Source organism: Tachypleus tridentatus, chromosome 6 (assembly GCF_004210375.1).
Source record: "Tachypleus tridentatus isolate NWPU-2018 chromosome 6, ASM421037v1, whole genome shotgun sequence".
NCBI classification, from domain to species: domain Eukaryota; kingdom Metazoa; phylum Arthropoda; class Merostomata; order Xiphosura; family Limulidae; genus Tachypleus; species Tachypleus tridentatus.
In genome coordinates this window covers 55,708,940-55,731,247 of record NC_134830.1, presented here as the reverse complement: position 1 = coordinate 55,731,247, position 22,308 = coordinate 55,708,940, and the positions used below count along the sequence as shown (strand labels likewise).

General features: G+C 36.4%; 1 long non-coding RNA gene across 1 annotated transcript; it reads left to right on the top strand.

Moving 5' to 3' along the window:
• Positions 1–237: 237 nt before the first annotated feature.
• On the top strand, positions 238–21,578 carry LOC143254552 (uncharacterized). Its single transcript, XR_013030250.1, has 2 exons — positions 238–529; positions 21,412–21,578. It is a non-coding gene; the product is annotated as an uncharacterized LOC143254552 (long non-coding RNA).
• Positions 21,579–22,308: the final 730 nt, after the last annotated feature.

Below are 22,308 nucleotides of genomic sequence, written 5' to 3'. Positions count from 1 at the left end.
TTCTAGACATTGTTTTTTTATATCAGTACACGGTGCATTATAATTATATACAATATCGCTTGATACTGGAAAATCGATAACGCTGGGTGGGAATTTTAGTTGTCAACAAAAAATCGCAAAATCATTGTGAACAGCACGTCGCCCACTCCCATCTCCACTGCACGTTTAATGACGTCAACGCTTCTGTTGTGACGTTTCCATACGGGTACTCCCTCAGCTGTCAATCCGCCATAATAGTTCAAGGCTAACCCAAGAACACCTACCTCAGCTGTAGCCGTGAGGGGAAATCTAGTGTGGATGCACTTTCTGCCGGTAAATAGCTAGGTCTTAGATTTTATCACGGTTGACAGCTGACGGTTGGGGTGTTGTTGCCTTTCGTTCACTTTCTTTCAAAATTCCTTCTGACAACATGAATTTGTGGAGTTTCCTAATATTTTCGTCGGTCAACATGTCACAAGTGTGTTTGTTGTTTGCTCTCTTTTTATGTTTTATCATGAAGTGAAGGATGTTAGAACGGCAAGTAATATCGGTAAGTCATCAAACTATCTTTTACTATAATATTTGTTTTCAAACATGAATTAATTTCTGTTATTGTAGCTGGCATAATGACTCATTAAACATGTCACATTTACAGACTGTTTGCATTATAATGACATATATTTTTGGGGTGAAACGGTGATTTGAAATTCAGGATAGTTTTAAGCGTCACACACAGCATACTATAACGTGGTTCCCAACTAGGGGTGCGAGATAACATTTCAGTTTTTTTGTTTGTTTATATTAAGGGTACTGTCCTGTATATATTCAAAAGGTGCCGCGCTTTAAAAAACTCCAAAGAAATAAAGAGGAACAAAAGAGTCATTAAATTTAAATTTGCTTATGAACATTTGAACATTTCAAATTCAAAGAAATTTCATTTTATGCATGGATGAAAATTTATTTTTTGTAGGACATGTCGGGTTTATGCAACTTTTAGTTTGTTGTAATATTTTTTCTTTTCCAAATGTTTCGTTTTTGTTTATATATCATTAAAAACTAATTATAAAAATTTGTTTTGGCCACCTTCACCTTTATTCTTAAATAAATAATTACTGTGAGGGGTGCGAGAACATATTAATTTTTTTAGGGGTGCGGGGCATAAAAAAGGTTGGAAACCACTGCTATAACATTATTAATAAATGGATGCATGATACACTTGTTATATGTTAGCAAGCAATTCGCTCAAGTTGTATATAATTCGTACCAAGACGCATTTCACATGTCATCTCTAGAAACTACACCACAAATAATTCACGGACAAAAAGGTTGTAAGAATTACGTTGTTGAACAAATTACGATTTGCTATGCAAAACATTTTTGAAATCGTAGGAAAAGTTGTTTCTTAGATTTGATCTTTCACCTCGATTTGCAACCTTAAACACAAAAGGGTTACTTTATGTATAAATTATAGGGTAATGGTCAACTACAGACTTTATGACATACTTTCATTTTATGAGGCAATAACAGGCAAAAAAGACAAAAAAGGTAAGATGTGAAGCAAAAAACTTGATCGTTTATCGATATATATTGTAGTTTATATATTTATTTATTATGACATTGTATTTGGAAGATGTGAGATGTGTTTTTCAATCAGTAGAACGTAAAACTAAAATTGTTATATTTATAATTAAAAAAATGATATTTTTGCTGATACTACCATAAACATTTGACGATACTTAGCAGTGATAAATACATATACTGTTCATTTTTAGTTAAAGAACATGACAGACGGCAGAGCTGTTGTTTTTTCTGTAATTCGCTGTTTGAATGTAATTTTTTACTACTAACTACTAGAGAAACATTTTTAAAGCTATTATGACTGTTGTGGAGATGCTAATATACATATATATAAAGAGAGTGGAACGGACAACTTAACAAAAAGAACACTGTAGAGGGAGCAACGCAATGGGAAAAGTTCTCCAGCGCCCTCTGTTGAAACAGCATGAGGTGGTTTATATATCCGGGTTAATTATACTGTAGTCTTGGTAATGAATAAACACAATTGTAAAATCACTAGATGGTATTGTAGTAATTTCTGGTTTTTTTGTCTTCAAAACAGTTGCTGAAAAGTCATAAATTGTTGTTTTTGATGGTACATTTAATACAAATTCTAACTTACCCATGCTCAGAGTGCAGTACGGTATCCATTTTTATATTCAACAATAGTAGAGTATATTTGACGATAAAGGTCTCAAATTTTAACTTTTTTGTTATAAAACTTCCATTAAAATCCAGTTTTAAAGTTGTTGTTTTGAATTAAGAACAAAGCTATACAATGGGCTATCTGTGCTCTGCCCACCACGGGTATCGAAACCCGGTTTTTAGCGTTATAAGTCCGCAGACATACCGCCGAGCCACTGGGGGGCTCCAGTTTTAAAGGTAAACCTTATGTGGAAAAACTGGGTAGAATAATTCCCTCATCTCCATAAATAAAATGAAGTGCAAATATTTATTTGACTACCTACTATTAGCATCTGATTTGAGCCCCTCCTCTTTCGATTAATCCTGGACACACACTTAAAATTTGATATCACTGGGTAAAGGAAAGATTGATGTATAAAGTATCCAGAATATGAATCATATTCGGGCGACTTTTATTTGAAATCTGCTAGTGTCGTCTAGTGTGGTTTCTATCTTTAGTATCAGGCGCATATTAATGGTATTGCAAAGGTGTGCGCACATTTGTAGAAGGCTGAACCTCCAACTTTTATTATAAAAACAAACTGATTTTATAGTTATAGCTCAGCTGCTTATGGTATTTAACGTTTTAAACATTCTCCTGATGAAGTATTAACATTTGAAGCTATTTGTTTTTCAACACGTGTGAGTTGTTGATCTCACAAATTAGAACCCTCCTTCAAACATTCTGGACCTCCAGTGGCACAAAGGCAAGTCTGCGGACTTACACCGTTAAAAACCGGGTTTCGATATCCGTGTTGAGCAGAGCACATATACCCCATCGTGTCACTTTGTGCTCAATTCTAAACAAACAAATAAACATTCTGGGCCTGAGGTTTATATTGCTTGAAACCAGTTTCATGCACTATAAAAACGTTTATTCGAGAAAGTAGAAGAAATATATTATTGGAGTAACAATAATGAATTGCAACGGAAAGTGGGGGGGGGGAGAATTTCGCCTCCCGTTTTTTCCCCAGTAGTAGTCCCACTTTTTAACAACCCAACATTACCCCTTCCACACAGTCAGGCATATATATTTTTTTCTGGAACTCGGACATCTTATGAAACCACTTTGAAACTGGTTTGTTTCGAAATTCGCGCAAAGCTTCTCGAGGGCTGTCTGCGGTAGCTGTCCCTAATTGACTAGAGGGAAGGCAGCTATTCATCATCACCCACTGCAAACTCTTGGGTTATTCTTTTACCAACGAATAGTGGGATTGCCCTATTATTATAACGCCTCCACGTCCGAAAGGACGTTTGGTGTGACAGGGATTCGAACCCGCGACTATCAGATTACGAGTCGAGCGCCGAACTACGAACAAACTGATACCACTTCGAAATTCTGTCTCAAGCTTATCAGTGAATTATCTAGGAAAAACAACAAAACTTAACTACGCTACCATTATGACTACAGTAATGGTTCGGATAAACCGAACCAGCTACATGTGAGGCAGTTTTTCACGTACTTGTTTTTTGTTTTTCTTGTTCGAACTCAAGGAAAATTAAGTTTTTGTAAATGTTTTAAATTAACAATCTCCGAATTTTTAGTTATGTATATATCTTGAAAGGTTGCCTGTAAATGGATTTACTGGCGTAATCTTTTCTCGCCCTTATATGTGCTTATTTGGGATATCTGCGCAAAGGTACATAAGGGTTATTTGTGCTAGTCGTCCCTAATTTTCAACTGATAGACTAGAGGGAAGGGAGATTGTTCGCAGCGTCAGTTGTTAACGTATTAGTTACTTGAATTGAATTGTGAGATTTGATTTACACTTTTATAACAGAACCACGTCTCCAAAGTTCGGAGAATAACTGTTTGAAGTTCGGGACACGAACCATGAACCCTCAGATACACAGTCCTGCACGCAACACACTGGGTCATGTTTACTCTTCACTTATTTTTATAGTAAAAACTTTGTTAACCACATTAAATATAAATTTATCGCGCAGATTGAATAGAATAGGCTTGTTTGTTGAAAAATGAACTGTTGTTACGTAAGTACTCGCTCGCAATCATTACACCGGTATTTGTATCCGAATAAAGTGTTATCATTAACGCTGGTGATACGATATATATAAATATCTACTTGGAACGTATTTATTACTTATGATATCATATCTAGACTTCTCAAAAATTAAAAGTTTTGAAAAATATTGTGAGCGTAATCGACAACAAATTAAAGAACGTCCTATAACCTTTCACGATCTATGAAGTTAATACGAAAGTCGTATGACCTTCCTAAATTCCTGCTTATTCTGAGCAAGTTGTAGAGCAAAGGGTAATAGCAGGTGACTAGGTTTGAGGGAAACTTCTATGCTATTAAGTGTTTGAGCGTTTCAGTTTTTAGTGAAAGGTTTGGTTTGAATTACGCGCAAAGCTACACGAGGGCTTTCTGCGTTAGCCGTCCCTAATTTAGCAGTGTGAGACCAAAGGGAAGGCAGCTACTCATCACCACCCACCGCCAAAACTTGGGCTACTCTTTTACCAACGAATAGTGGGATTGACCGTCACATGATAACACCCTCACGGGTGAAAGAGTGAGCATTTTTGGTGTGATGGGGATTCGAACCCACGACCCTCGAATTACGAGTCGAGCGCCGAACCACAAACAAACTGATACGGGTCTTTAGTGTTAGGAGGGGGGTATAAAGTATGAACATAAGACAGATGATGTCTAGAAAATAAAATAAAAACGAAACAAGTCTTAAGGGCACTTTTGTATGTGTACTTCATTTGTCTGACTCTTTATTGTTTTAGGCACAGTAGGGCTGGAAGTTGCCACCTATTGAGCATTGTCTGTAGTTAATTACTTTTGCCCACTTGGAAACAGGGATATTACTTGTTTTTTTCGAGGAAGAAGTCATTTAATTTGGAGAAAATACGTGTGATAAGAATCGACAGCACTCCCAAGCTGTTACAATACTAATAATCATTCCTGATGACGAGAAACCCACTTGAAATAAAAATGTATCTTAGAACGGCTGGTATGGGTATTAACACTTTGATTTAACCTGGGCAAGGAAGGTCGAAACGTTGTTCTTTCCCTATCAATAAAAGTGTTAATACCCATACCAGCTGTTCTGAGATACTAATAATCATTGTTCCAAGGTATGTGTGTTTCTAGCTACAAATACTTGTGCCACCTAGTGACACATCAGAAATTCTGAGAATTTTAACGCTGAAATCACTACTCGCAATGGAAGAGCAGCAATACCCCATTGTGAAATTTTGTATTTGACAATAAACAGATGTTTTTATAAATGTTTCAGTGGATTTTATGACGAATTCAGGAACCCACATTTATTTCGTTTCTTTCCTGGGAATGTGATCGCTTACAGATTAGGTTGAAACGTGAAAAGAGATTTTTGTCAGTTAAACGAAGTTTTATTTAAAGCAATTTACGCTTTATATTGCAAATATTTAGACTTCTGTCCAATCATTTTTTTAAGTTCCTTAACACGTGTTGCCCTCCTCCAATAATATCTGCTCATTGCATGTTTTTTTTGCAGTTTCTATCCAATCAGAGTTTTTAACTTCTGTCACATGCGTTGCCCTCCTCCAATCATATTGTTTATAACTAAGTCTTCTGCAATTCCTGTCCAATTAATTTTATGTTCCTTCACATGTGTTTTCCAATCATCTCTGTTCTTTACCAGGTCTTTTGTAATTTCTTTCTAATTTTTAAAGCTCCATCACATGTATTACCCTTCTCCAATCAACTTTGTTCATTACCAGGTCTTCTGCAATTCCTTTCTCGTCTATGTCTTCGCTTGCTGGCTCGTGGCATTCTCCCTTATTGTTTGCAAAACATTGAAAAGAAAGTTTAACTTGTTTATATATTGATGTTGAGATTCACTGTTTGTTACTTTGCAGACTGAATAAACTGAGAAATAGTTTAATGACACTGCGGAAGTGCTGTTATTTTTCATTTTCAAACATGAATGAAACGGGAAAATGGAAAATCCGCATCTTTTGTATTTATTTATTATTACTATTATTATCGCTTATCTAACTTTGTAACTTTTTGATATACGCATTACACCAATAATATTTTTGAAAAAACGCATGTTTGGCCACCAGGCTCCACTTATTTGAATCAGTGTTTTTTTGGGTTTTTTTCATGGTCAACTCACCACTCGGTAGTGTTATACAGTATACAGTCATTTGATTGATTAAACATCTATGTTTCTGAAAATATTTTTTACCAGGAAGCTTTGGAAGCAATTTTTACAATATGAATTCAATAGTTAGTAGTTGTAGACTGTGGCTTGAAACATCCAAACTATATATGTTTTGTCGAATTTCAACACGCTCTATTAGTGTGTGTGTGTGTATCTTTGAGAGAAAAACTTTCACTTACACATGCAAGTTACTTTCTTGTGCTACGCCCTTTCTAGAATTAACTTACGATGTACTTATTTTCAGTGCTGCATACACACTTTGTGGGTTGGTGTATCGATCACTCGATTATATCTCTTTATATACAGGTGTGTAGCTGTATGCATTTTCTGTGAATTAAGTCTATCCCAAATAGTAGTGCGACGGAAAAAGCAGTGTGGAAGTGTTCGGGGTTCTTATAAAGTTTGAAAGTATATTTATGAACTATATTTTTAAAGTTGTAATTTAGGTGCTCGTCAGAGGGAGCTGCAGTTCGTAATGACGATGTTAAGATAAGTCTAGCAACACCTACAAAATTCTAGAAGATTTGACATCTGTTTTCTAGTAAAGTCGAGAGAATATTATATTATATACACGGGTTTATTAAAACGATTGTAAATGAAGCAATACAACATTTACAGTTAATATAGCGATTCAATTAGTGTGTTTTCAATTCGGATGTGAAATTGTACAAGTAACTTTATTCTTAGGTTAGTGTAGTGCATTTCACGTATAAACGAGACTTATTTTGACCAAATGATTTCAAACAACCCGCCTAACTTAGTTTATAACATATCAGATCGTACAATAAGTAAAGCCCGAAAATTTAATAGAGAAAATACATCATCATATCTGTCTTTGTAGAAAACTTTAATGACTAAAATATGTAGTAGAACGTGTATAAAAATGTTCAGACAAATAAAAGAAACTAACCCAACTCCACTTTTTCAGATCATTAGTCAAATAAACTCTTATGAAAATGGATGTGTCTGAGGAGCACATTAGGTATATAATGCATTATGAGTTTAAAAAATGCAATAGTGCAACAGAAACTACATGAAATATTCAAGGTGTTTGTGGTGCGGAGTATCTCAATGAAAGAAAATGCTGAAGGTGGTTTCAGAAGTTCATATCAGGTGACTACAGCTTAAGTGATGCGCCACTTTCAGGTCGTCCTGTTGAGTTTAGTGACTTACTGCTGGCTGCACTTGATGAATATTGTGCTGTAACAGTTGAAGAACTAGCACAGAAACTTAATTCAACCCATTTAATAGTTCATCGATATTTGCAACAGCTTGGGAATGCGTCAAAACTTGGAAAATGGGTCCCTCATGATTTGACAGAAGCCAGCCCTAGAACAAGAGTGGACATTTGCACTCTCGTGAAAGTAACTCACTTTTTTTGGACAAGTTAGTGACTAGAGATGAAAAATGGATATTTAATAAAGATGTTAAATGCTGCAGACAATGGCTCAGTGCAGGTAAACTGGCTAAAGCACAGACCAACTTGGACTTCCACTCTAGAAAAGTTATGTTAAGCGTTTGGTAGGATATTGTTTGTGTAATTCACTTTGAGTTGCTGCCACTCAAATAAATAATAAAATCAGATTTCTACTGTCAACAGTTAGAACGTATGAATGTTGCATTTAAAGAAAAGAGGCCTGCTTTGATCAGTCGTAAAGATGTTGTGTTACACGATCATAACGCACTCCCTGATACAGCAAGGATCATATCTGCAAAGATTGAAGAGCGAGACTGGGAAGAACTTCCACATCCTCCAGGCCTTGCCCCATCTGATTATCATCTATTCCAAAGTTTGCAGAACTGTCTTGATGGAAAACAGCTTGGAACACATGAAGATGTCAAAACCACCTTCTCTACATTCTTTTCTTCCAAACCCGAAGAATTTTATAGAAGTGGGATTCAGAAGTTTGTGAATCATTGGCAGGAAGTAATTAATAATAATGGAACATACATTTTTGATTAAATAATATTAAATAACATTGAAAACGTTTGAAATCCTTTCTCTTTTTCTGAAATCGGACATTACTTAAGGGATGACCTGATATACAGTGAAAATTTTTCGTAATTGATATGAAATATGAATTTGTAATTAACAATTTTGATATATATATGCACATATACAGAAAGGTAGATATTTAATTATGAAACTGCTGTCAAATTACGTGTTGTGAATAATTTATTCTTTTATTTTTTTGTAATACTTTTTGTGTGGCTGAACGCTCTTACTTTTACGACATTTATGGCTACTTGGGAATGATCAAGTGTATGATATGCAAATTATTTTAGGGCCTCGTTTGAATATGCAATATTCGCAAAAAAGTAAAACAGTTTTTCCATGAAAGTCACAGACAGGATATTCCGTTATGAAGTGGAAAGCGTGGTAAAGAATTAATTGCATGGCTTACTAGAATAAATTTGCAAGTTATATTTACAATAAATAGAAAACAATAAAACCCGTTAATTAGGTGTACAATTAGCTTGTAAAGTTACATAAATAAATACTGTTAGGATATTTGACGCTTAAAAAATAATCTTGTGTTTCGAGAGATTTTGCTGATTAAAATAAAAGTTACGAAGTTTTTGTGGTTTGAGGAATTTATATTTAAATGTAAGAAATATGGTGTAGAATTTTACGGTAGAGGGCGTTGGATATTCAGTTGTTTTTTCCTGTTTGCTGATTTAGCTTTAAGTAAAGGGTTCTTATCGTACAATTTGAAGCTCTGTGTAGGATGTCACGTAACTATGAAAATGGAAAACGATTTCGGAAATAAGCTGAAAAATGTATGATAAAACACTTTAAAATGTATCTAATATAACGCATTTATGTATGATATTTTTATGGACTGTGATTTAATGTATAATGTAAACTAGGATACGAATGGGACTTATACGATTTCGTCGACGTCATGTTAAACTGTTCTAAAACTTCCTGGGCCCACCATGGTCAAGCGTATTAAGGCGTTTGACTCGTAATCCAAGGGTCACGGGCTCGATTCCCGGTCGCACCAAACATGCTCGCCCTTTCAGCTGTGGGAGCGTTATATGTGACGGTCAATCCCACTATTCGTTGGTAAAAGAGTAGCCCAAGAGTTGGCGGTGGGTGGTGATGACTAGCTGCCTTTCCTCTAGTCTTACACTGCTAAATTACTGACGACTAGTGCAGATAGCCCTCGAGTAGCTTTGCGCGACATTCAAAACAAACAAAACTAAAACTTCCCTAAACGGATCATTTATGTATTACGACTAACAGCTGGAAAAATATAGTATTTAACTTAAGGTGCGAATAGAACTTTTCTCTTCATAGTTTTCGTAAGAAATTGAAAGTAATACAAACTATTCACTCTAAGGCTTCACCTTGTTGTCGAACCTAAATACGTCGTCTATTTTACTGAATATCCCTGGTAAACAGTAAGTGGATTAAAGACCCACAACAATGCATTTCAAAATTGTTAGGATTGTTGTAACCAGAACCGTTTTCAATACACGCTTTAGGAGCAACCCGTAGTTCCCTGAGGTGGCTCGTGGAAAGGTTTTGAACAGTCATGTTAAGGAAATAGCAGCATAGTATGGATCTCATCGTGGTTCGCGAGATAAAAATAAAACAACAAAACAGTCATGTGATCCGTGAACACAGTAACATGAGAATCGTTACTTTATAGAGTATTTTAATCGTTTCAAGCCTCTCAATTTGAATATTAGTACACGACGTGCAGTGAGGGGAGCATAGGGCCAGATGTAAGGGGGTGCTTGTTGGTGCTGAAGCTATCTGGAAATATCTCTTAACTTGCCCTGTCATTCTCGCATCTAACAAAACATACGTGTTTTTTCACATCTTGAACGCTATAACTACGGCATTTGTGCTAACAGAATGTAGAATGCGATTCCATAAATCTTTTTGGGCTCATCTAAGCCCCTTCATCAGGAAAGGGCTATTTGCCCTCATGCTAAAACTTAGCGCAGTATCCGAAGATAACCATGATATTAATTTTTGTGGAAACCACTGTAATTAACAACAACCAAATAAATCGTTCAACTTTATTTTGGGCTACTAGAGTGCCCTTGTATCAGTATGACTTGCTGTGAAAAAAAGATGATTTGGTGATGTTGATTTATCATGTTTTCTACTCGTTGAAACGGTGCAGGAAAAATCTGCTTTTCTTAGCTCTTTTTCCAGAATTCTGTGTAGTGTAATGTAGCATAGTGTAATAGTGACGAGTTTAAACTTGCTCCTTTGTTGCCATGTGTGAGATTTAACAGAATCTAACGGACCTTAATCCTCACACTAGAGCATCAGTTTATCATTGTAAGGAATGAAAATATATTTGTTGATTTATTACTAGTGATGCGATATACTGATTGTATTTCAGTCTCCTTTTTGGAGTTTTGATAGGTTTGATTTGTTGAATTTCGCGCAAAGATACACGAAGGCCATCTGCTATACCCATCCCTAGTTTAGCAATGTAGGATTAGATAGAAGGCAATTAGTCATCACACCCATCGCCAACTCTTGGGCTACTCCTTTACCAACGAATAGTAGGATTGATCGTAACGTTATAATGCTCTTACGGCTGAAAGGGCAAACATATTTGTTACGGTGATTCGAACCCGCGATCCTTAGATTACGAGTCGCACACCTTAACCCACCTGGCCATGCCGGGCGATTTCGCATAAAGCGACCCCATGTTAAGAATTGCTTAATGATAGACCGACTTTCGTCATCCTTAAAAGAGCAGCTGTTAAGAGAACAACATTTCGCAATTGTTGTGGAGAAGTTTTTAGTGTGTGAGCTTAATTTTTATAAACTACGTTATATTTACGTATTATTTATATCGATTTTCAACTAATAATTTTATGTCCCATTAAAGCATCTTTACGCAGGACATGATACTGTTGAAATTAAATTGAACTATTGCTATACTGTGTTTAAATAAAAGTCTAAAGATACAAATAATACTTTATGTGGAAGTAATTTCTTTATGAAGGGTTAGGCAGGAAGAGACGATCCATCTATATTTATCAATCGAAAGTTTGCAAATAAAAATCAAACTTATCCTCCACAAGATTCAACAGATATTACTTCACAATGTATTTACTGAATATTTATTATTTCAGACGGCCCGGCATGGCCAATCGTGTTAAGGCGTTCGACTCGTAATACGAGGGTCGCAGGTTCGAATCCCGGTCGCATCAAACATGCTCGCCCTTTCAGCCGTAGGGGCGTTATAATGTGACGGTCAATCCCACTATCCTTTGGTAAAAGAGTGGCCCAAGAGTTGGCGGTGGGTGGTGATGACTAGCTGCCTCCCCTCTAGTTTTACACTGCTAAATTAGGGACGGAGAGTGCAGATAGCCTTCGTGTAGCTTTTCGCGAAATTAAAAACAAACCAAATCCTCTAATTAAATACATCTTAATTGGAAGGAACTTTAGTAATGCAGACATTTAGTAACCGTTAACACAACTTGTGTAAATAAGGCTCTTTAACCTGTTGACTGCCAAGTATTTCAGCTGTTACGGCAGCTCCTATGCCGGGTGTTTTTCAGCAAAGTTGAGTAATTTTTAAAACAAAGGAAATAAGCAACAAATACTATTTTTTCTCTAAGCCAAACGTATAGTAGTACACAAAATGAAGAAATATGTACAAAACATGAAACAATAATGCACAAAATGTCATTTTTGGTTATTGGAATACATGACACATTTAATCATTCACTTTCATCATAGTTTCTGCATATTTATTGGTCTCTGTTACAATATGGTTGACAATTGTGGGAAGGAAGAACTTTTGAAAACAATAAAAGGGCTTTGAGTCTTCGCTCAAATCGTCGTACTGGACACCATGATTTCCTGAGAAGGGGTTTATAACTGGAGCAGCAAAAGATTCAGCATTCCAATCATTGTCATTAGGGCACTTTTTCTTGGAACTGTTCTTACCACGACTTGCAATTTTAGTTTACCTCCTGGTGTTATAGCCCGTTTACCAGTGCTGATTGATGGCCAGTTAACATCATCTTCACTAACATCTGAGCCTTGTATTTCCGTATTTTTCAAAGAATCTTCAAAATCCGAAGCTTTTGAATCGCCACTGCTATCTTCAAACTCCGAACCAAGTTCAAAATACAAATCTAATGCTTTTTCATTTTGTAACTTTTTTCGTGACGCCATTTTGGATCGAAAGTGAAACAATTTGTAAGTAGATCAAATGCATATATGATGCTGGCATCTAGCGTAGAAGTTAGGTATTATTGAGAACGAATTAGCTCGTCCGTGGCACTGTGTTACTGATCGGCTTGGACGAGTTATCTCCTCTATGGCACTGAACAGGTTAAAGTTTCCACATTATAAGTACAAATATGTATGGCAGACTTCCAATATCGGTCTGTAATCTTCCCACTGGATTTAGACCAGAGATGTTGTGAAACGGAACCAGCTTTTTTCTATTTGAAGGGCTAGAAGGGAAGAGGTAAGTTTGTGGGCCCTAGTTAGTAGGCAAAGAATAAGATTGCGTTTGAAAGAGAAGGGTGTAAATCTGTTATATTAAGTGTAAAGACCATTAAATGTGTTCTCACAGTAGACAGAAGTTGAAACATTTTCATTGGTAACTTGTTTTGTTTGTTAAACCACCTAAGATACCCATTATACAAAGGATTCCCTCATTCAAATGTTTACCATATATTTTGAAGACAAAGCTTCCACATCACAAAACAGTCGTAAAAAGAAGTAACTCTTAATGTTCTCAGATGTTTAATTTTCTTTTCATTTTACGTTTACATTATTTAAAGTAATGTTTATTTTGTGTTTTGGTAGATTTGTAAATAATTTCGAATAACTGTTATTCGCTCAGCTTTATTTGTTATTAAGCACAAAGCTACATCATGGACTATCTGTATTGTGCTCACATCGAATATCCAAACCTGAGCTTTAGCGTTGTGAGTCCTCAGACTTACCACCGAGTCACTGGAGTGCATCTAGTTTCGGAAGGTCCTTCGGTGGGACAGCAGTAAGCCTACTGACTTACAACGCTAAAGTCAGGGGTTCGTTTCCCCTTGGTGGGCACATCAGATAGCCCGACGTGGCTTTGCTATAAGAAAACACACACTCACGCAGAGTTTCGGTAGAAATTTGTACCACTTTAGTTTTGTTTAAAGCACTCATTATGGAACTGAAAAAACAACAACAGACATTGGGTTATTAAGAAGGTTTGTTGTTCCAGAAACAGATGTTGTGGTGTAGGAAAACTTCACGTAACATACTGAGGCCACAAACGTTTATTCAAGACATATTTTTATAGCTTACGTTTCAAGAATGAACCAAACATGTTAATAAAAACACAGAAAAATATCTATGTCACTTCAGAAAGTACTGGAGCTAGTTGTTTTTCAGCCAAGTTGCAAGGCATTTGTTCATCAAAGTGAGGAAGTTACATCCGGGTGCAAATGGCACATACAAAAATAATGTACTTTTATTCCACACAGTGAAAGGAAATTTTCTAATTATCTCCTATGAAAGTAATATTTCCGGTTCATTGTATGTACGAGCTACTTCCGAGTAACAGGTGAGTGTTAGTTAATTATTTGCAATGTTTTATTTGTATAGACTTTCAATAAGCAAATTAAGGTTTTGAAAATGTAGCTAGAGATCGCTGTGAATCAATTTTTCTGTGTTACAAACACACACACACACTCGTATTCATATATCGATTTGATATATTCATACCTTTCTTGGAATTACGTATAATACAGGTCAAGTGGCAGAAAATTATTACATTGGATCCAAAGTCGTGCGTTTCGTGTCTTTAGAAGCATACATTCATGTGCTGAAACATAATAGAAAAACTGAAATAAAACATTATTAATTTACATAAATGAATAGTAAATTAAAGCTATTGTGAAGTTATAAATTATTTATATATGAACCAACGCGTGCATAGTTCTTGAGGTTTACATGAACAAACTACATATTAACGTCAAAATAAAAAAACAAAAATGAAGTTAATTATCGCAAGGTTTACCATTTTGATTTGTTTTTTGAATTTCGCGCAAAGCTACACGAGGGCTATCTGCTCTAGCCGTCCCTAATTTAGCAGTGTAAGACTAGAGGGACGGCAGGTAGTCATCACCACCAACTGCCAACTCTTAGGATACTTTTTTTTCCAACGAATAATGGGATTGACCGTTAAGTTATAATACCTACATGGCGAAACGGACGAGTATAAATTAACACCCTTCATTAGAAAAAGCGATTTCATACACACAAAAAAGATAACATATTAAATAATGACATTTTTTATGATTGATACCTCATACATTTGTGAATACGTATATTTCAACTAGCTTGTTTATGTTTTTGTTTATTAATAATTTTTTGTAATCGTATCTTTATGTTATTTCCTTAACAGTTTGTAATGTTTTCATACTTGAATTTCTGTTCATAAAATTTACTCTTTTACATACACAGCAGGGACGTAAACTTTCACTTTTTAAACTTGCTCTCTCAGGGTGTGAATTCCACCTTCTCAGCGCTATAGTATATCATAACTAAAAAGGTGCATGTTTGGTGAGAGGATCCGACACTGTTATCTTGTGATAACTAACAGGCCTTTCTAAGCCAGACTTTGTTTACAGAGTTTTGGTTCCAATGAGAAAAATATAAGGACTGTACGTATGAAGATATAAAATGAAAACAATTTTAAAATTCCAAGCTTGTAGAGGATTGATAAAGATAAAAAATTGGGTGTTCATTATATTCTTCTTAAAAATAATTTATATAAAGAAAACTTGTTTTAAAGTGAAATAAATATCTGACGTTGTAAAGTACCAGTTAGTTAAGAAATCAGCAACGTCCATGTAGAGCAGTTTTAGTGGTTTTTGAATGTTTGCTAATATTGAAACTTCTCGTTAAGTTGATGGTCTTAAAAGAGTTTGTTTGTTTTTTCTTTGGAATTTCGCAGAAAGCTACTCGAGGGCTATCTGTGCTAGCTGTCCCTAATTTAGCAGTGTAAGACTAGAGGAAAGGCAGCTAGTCATCACCACCCACCGCCAACTCTTGGGCTACTCTTTTACCAACGAAAAGTGGGATTGACCGTAACATTATAACGCCCCCACGGCTGGGAGGGCGAGCATGTTTGGCGCGACTCGGGCGCGAACCCGCGACCCTCAGATCACGAAGCGCACGCCTTAACGCGCTAGGCCATGCCAGGCCCTCCTTAAAATAGAGCCTAAAATATATATTTTTACCTTAGGATCTGCATAGAAAATATGAAGCGCAGGGAGTATTTAAGTTTTTATGAATCTGGTCTGCTGGTAGTTAAGAGATTCGAACTCAGTATTGGGGTCGCGGGTTCGAATCTCTCCGCTTAACATGCTCCCTCTTCCATCCGCGGTATCGTTATAAAATCAGGCTACATCCCATTACACTATGTAAAAAAAAAAGTTTACTTTTTCTTGTTCCTGAGCAGAAAGTTTTATTTCCCAATTGCTTATGCCTAAAGTAAACGGAAAAGACCTATTTTTCTTTTCAAACATTGCTTTTGTGACCTGGGTAATGAAATTTTCATTTTCTCCAACTTACAAGAACTTTCAACAACTTTCTAGAATGTTGTAGAACTTACGAGAATTTTTAAGAACCTTTAGAATTTTCTAGAACTTTCCATAGTAATATATATATATAAAAGGGCTCACCACTCACCAATTCAGTTCAGTTCTAGCTGCCTCAGTGAACTCATAGACCTATCTGATGTTATCAGAGATAGCATCAAGAAGCTGCAGGCATTCTCCATACTCATTCTGCTATGTATGTGGCCAATTTATCAAGACAAGAGCAAAAATAATTCTGTGACAGATTCTGCTTAAATGTATGAAGGCTACAAGGAATTTTTCGGCATGCCTGTCGGGGATCAAGACAAACCCTGGGCACCTCATTTTACCTGTGAGCACTGTAGAAAACTCTAGAAGGTAAGACGGACAATTTTGGCTTGCTTGAATAGTAATATTATACAAATTTTAGACCTTTTAAAATTTAAATATATTTTAATTAATTAATTTTTTATTTCCAATAATATAGGAAAAATATCACATAAGATCTTTTGCATGAACCTCTTACACATTAGTTGTGGATGTAATACATTTATTCTTCATAAATCAATTGTATTTTGCTCTTTTGCAGGATGGTACAGAAAGGAATAGTGAGCAATTAAGTTCGATTTTCCAGGAATTTGGCGTGAACCGACTGACCACTCAAGTAATTGCTACTTCTGCATGGTGAACCCTTCCAAACATCGGGCTGGCAATAATGCATCTGCTATTATGTATCCGGACCTTCCATCATCCATCGCCCCTGTGCCACACTGCCCTGAGCTCCCTGTACTCACTCCGCCATAGATAAAGAAGCCATCCTCAGAAGAGAGCAGCAAGTCAGCAGAGGAGGTAGACGTTGAAGATCCAGATTACAATTTCAGAGGTACAGCTGGTGAGAGAAACCCATACTACCCCAACCAAAGAGACCTCAATGACTTGACCAGAGATCTTGGTCTAACAAAGTCGAATGCCGAGCTTTTGACATCTAGTCTCAAGGAGTGAGATTTGTTAGATGAAAGTGTGCAAGTCGCAAATCAGAGGAAGCGTTACCGACATTTTTCAAGCTTCTTCACTCGTCAAGATGGGCTCTGCTTCTGCCACAATGTATCCTGTCTGTGCGAGGCAACTGGAGTTGCCTATAACTCGAACAAGTGGCGACTCTTCATTGATAGCTCATCCAGAAGCCTCTGAGCTGTGTTACTCCATAACGGGAATATGTGTCCATCTCTTCCTCTGGCTTATTCGGCGTATCTCAAAAAGGAATACAACAGCATCAAGACCTTGCTAGAAGCCTTGAAGTATGATGAGTATGGCTGGGAGGTTATCGATGACTTCAAAATGGTGGCATTCCTGATGTATCTCCAAGGAGGATTTACCAAGTTTATCTGCCATTTGTGTCTTTGGAACAGCATGGACACTGCAGCGCACTACAACAGGAAGCACTGGCCACAATGGACCGAGTTCTCTGTGTGGAGGCACAATGTCAAGTGTGAGCCACTAGCGGACCTCCAGAAGGTGTTGTTCCCACTATTGCACATAAAATTGGGTCTTAGAAAACAATTTGTCACAGCTCTTGATAAGGAGTCTACAGCCTTTAAGTTCCTTCGAGACTTCTTTCTTAAGCAGTTTAAGGCTAAGGTCAAAGCTGGGGTCTTCGTTGGACCACAAATAAAGAAGATCCTGGAGTGCCCATAATTCCCCAATAAGCTCAGTAGGAAGGAAAAAAAGCTTGGGGCAGCTTTGTCGCAGTGGTTTGGGGTTTCTTGGACAATGACAAGGCCGAAAATTATGTGTAACTGGTTGAGGCTCTGGTGAAGAACTACGGCGAAATGAGCTGCATGATGTCCCTGAAAGTCCATATCTTTGATGCTCATCTTAATAAATTCAAGGAGAACATGGGAGCATATCAGAGGAACAAGGCGAGCGCTTCCACCAAGATATACTGGACTTTGAACGCCGCTACCAAGGAAGGTATAACGAAAACATCATGGGAGAGTATATTTGGGGGCCGATACGTGAAAGTGATTTACCTTCCAGTCGCAAATCTCGAAAAGCTACTCACTTCTAAACATTTTTGTATAACTTTAGTATAAATACATGTAAATCTTGATTCATATGTTGTTTTTTACATAGAACATAGGTTAATTTCGAAATTTCATTATCCAGGTTACAAAAGCAAAGTTTGAAGGGAACAATGGTTATTTTCTGTACTTTTACAACATAAGTAATTAAGAAATAACACATACTAACCAGGAACAAAATTTATGTTACATAGCGTTATTTGTTGGTAATAAGTAACCTTGTCTTTGGGTGATTTTAAATAGCTGACTTACCTCAGTATATCACTTTCAAATTAGAGACGGCTCGCGCTCATAGACCTCGAGAAGCTTTGCGCGAAATTTTATAAAATATGTTTATGACTCTGTGTTTGGTATACATAGCAATAAAAGTTGATTTTGATCACGATATGTTTGTGTTAACGAAAAATCTTATATTTTGTGTTTTATATGTACCATAGTGAATAATTAGTAAAGGGGCTGATATTTACTGACATGTTAGATAATTTAAAGTGAAACCATCTAAATATTAAAACCACATAAGTTAAATATACCTAATATTTATATTCATATATAACTAATTATTCTAGATGGGCTGTCAAAGGCATAAATTAAATTAGATCGAAAATACACTTAATAAGTGTTTTTACCCAAGAGGTTTAAAAGTAAGTTTAAGGACTCAACGTTAGAATCCAGGATTCAAGTCCTCGAAATGCTTCAAGTGCGTACAGCCCATTGTGCACTACAAAAATAACAAAGTAAGTTTTAATTTCTGAGAAGTATATATACTCGGTTATATTCTGAGAGTTGTTAAAAACAGAACTTCAGTAAAGATTATTCGAAAGACATTTCTAAGAAGTTTTCCAAGTTATTGTTATTACAGGGGAAGGCGTAAAGTTGAGAAAAAGTGTTTATTTGAGACATTATGATAACCTGTTGTAATCCAAGTGTCTGTTCAGGGTCACTAATCGTTATCTAAGTAAGCTTTTGGTGCTGGCAAACATGAAACATCTCTAAGTGTTCAAGGACCTAGCTTTAGCAGGTGGTTAAGGCACTCGACTCGTAATCCGAGGATTGCAGGTTTAATTCCCCGTCACACACATAAAAAAGCTCGCCCTTTCAGCCGTGGTGGCGTTATAATGTGACGATTAATCCCACTATTTGTTGGTAAAAGAGCAGCCCAAGAGATGGCGGTGGGTGGTGATGACTAGTTGCCTTCCCTCTCGTCTTATACTGCTAAATTAGAGACGGCTAGCGCGAAGAGCCCTCGAGTAGTTTTTCATGAAATTTAAAAACAAACAAACATTACAGTCGCAAATCTCGAAAAACTACTCACTCCTCAACATTTTTGTATAACTTTAGTATAAATACATGTAAATCTTGACTCATATTGTTTTATTCAGACCTTATGTAAATGAAAATGTGCAAATTAATCCTCGTGTAGCTTTGCGCAAAATTAAAAAAACAACAAAGTGTTCAATCCTTTTCTGTGAGCCTATGGCCTTCCTTATGAGACAAAAATGTTTGTGTCGTTCTGTTAGATTCTCAGTTATCGTGAAGGAAAGAAAAGTAACAACTAGTAATCATGAAAACTTCACTTAGATCACTTGTTCATCAGAAACACATCCACCAAATAGTAATCATGAAAACTTCACTTAGATCACTTGTTCATCAGAAACACATCCACCAAATAGTAATCATGAAAACTTCACTTAGATCACTTGTTCATCAGAAACACATCCACCAAATAGTAATCATGCAAACTTCACTTAGATCACTTGTTCATCAGAAACACATCCACCAAATAGTAATCATGAAAACTTCACTTAGATCACTTGTTCATCAGAAACACATCCACCAAATAGTAATCATGAAAACTTCACTTAGATCACTTGTTCATCAGAAACACATCCACCAAATAGTAATCATGAACCTTCACTTAAAGCACTTGTTCATCAGAAACACATCCACCGACTAGTAAACATGAAACCTTCACCCAGATCACTTGTTCATCAGAAACACATCCACCAAAAAGTTATTATGAAACCTTCACTTAGATTACTTGTTCATCAGAAACACTTCCACCAATGAGTAAACATGGAACCTTTACTTAGATCAGTTGTTCATCAGAAACACAACCACAAACTAATAATAATGGTACCTACACTTGGATAACTTGTACATCATGAACATCTCTACTGGTGTGATATTTTCAAATAAAAGTGGTTTCTTAAAAAGTACAAGGTGAGACCACAGTATAAGAGGAGGATGGGGTAATGGTGAATTAAGAGCTGTACTGTGTTTCAGCAGAACCAACATATTGCATGGAATGAAAATAATCTTAATTAGTTGAAGAACAAAACATTGTATATATTTGCTTTTGGACTCTAGATAGTTAGCTTTCACTGGTTTTTTGAATTTATTAGACTGGTCTCCTTCCTTTAAGATATATTTCCTCCGGCTAATTCACTCCGGATCCGGAACTGTAATGCTTTCTCTATGAAGCTCTGTTTCTTAAAGTGTAAATTAAACGTTTCCTCCTTAACAGTAAAAAATGTATTTATCCATATCAACTAGTGTGACCGGTCGTTGTCATTCAAACACAAAAAAAAAAGCCTAAGTCTCGAGATGTCGTCTGGCTACCCACTGCAAAACGTCGGCTCTCAAAATCATTCTACAATGTGCGGCATAACAACCTTTCCATCCATGGACATAACTGGCGTTACCTCAAAGGGGCTGGCTCGGCATGGCCAAGCGTGTTAAGGCGTGCGACTCATAATCTGAGGGTCGCGGGTTCGCATCCCCGTTGCGCCAAACATGCTCGCCCTTTCAGCCGTGGGGGCGTTATAATGTGACTGTCAGTCCCACTATTCGTTGGTAAAAGAGTGGCCCAAGAGTTGGCGGTGGGTAGTGATGACTAGCTGCCTCCCCTCTAGTCTTACACTGCTAAATTAGGTACGGCTAGCACAGATAGCCCTCGAGTAACTCTGTGCGAAATTCAAAAACAAACAAAACCTCAAAGGGGTGACAAGGAACAAAGACAGCTAGAACAAAATCAACTTCACGACTTTTTGACCACGTGCTACGCAAAAACTACAAAGACTTAAAATAAATGAAACATTTGAAAAAAAAAAAGCCATTACATTAAAATTAGAAAATGCATACATCAATGGGAATTTATTATTTAAATAGACAGAGCAAACTTAAAGCAATGTCACATTAATATTCACATAACTAAATTAATTTATATTGCTAAATGTGAGTGAAAATGATTAAAAATCTTCATAAATATTATACATATCTCTCACATTATGTAAGGCATCTATCTTATAATGAAGCTATGTGTTTATTATATGAGTAAATATTTTGTTTGCTCTTCCAGGCTGCGCTGATGAATCTTAATTGGCGAACCTGCAATGAAGTACAGAAGGTACGGCGAATCAGAGACTACATTTGGCCTCCACGTTACAAATTATAGTTTCGGTTTTAAATTTGGTGAAATGGAAATAAACGTGTAACGTTATTATTAAAATTATGTAATTGCTTTAATACTTCTTTTACGTTTTATTCAATAACATTTGATTAGAAAAACATCCTTTTTAAGAACCTGGGTGATGTTTAGTGACTCGAATTCAGTGTTTAGCCACAACACATTTTATATGCTCAAGTCGTTAAAACCTGGAAAAGGTTATGTAAATTCTGAAAAACAAGAATCTGTCAAGAAACGTGTTTATTATATTTGTAATTTAAAACCACCGGCAGTGGGCTCCATAGGTCTCATGGCTGTACTTATTTTATTTCTATTTTGTTTTATGAAGTCCGTGCAAAGCTCCACGAGGGCTATCTGCGCTAGCCCTCCCTAATTTATCAGTTTAAGACTAGAGGGAAGGCAACTAGTCATCTCCACCTACCATCAACTCTTGGGCTACTCTTTAACCAACGAATAGTGGGATTGACTGCACGTTATAACGCCTCCACTGTTGAAAGGGCAAGTATGTTTGGTGTGACGGGGATTAGAACCAGTGACCCTCAGATTGCGAGATGAGCGTCCTAATCACCTGATTATGCCAGGCCCGGGTATATTTATTTTGTGTTTTGGTAATCCGTAAAAGAGCCGAGGATATTAGCCTATAGGATGCACACCATTACAAACGCAATCCCAGTAGTGTTGTTTCCCTTGAACTTTAATAAGAACATCTGTAACTTATCTCTTTTAGTGGAAGTTGGATATCTGATAAATTCCACAATTTAGTGGGATCATAGCATAAATTCTACTCAG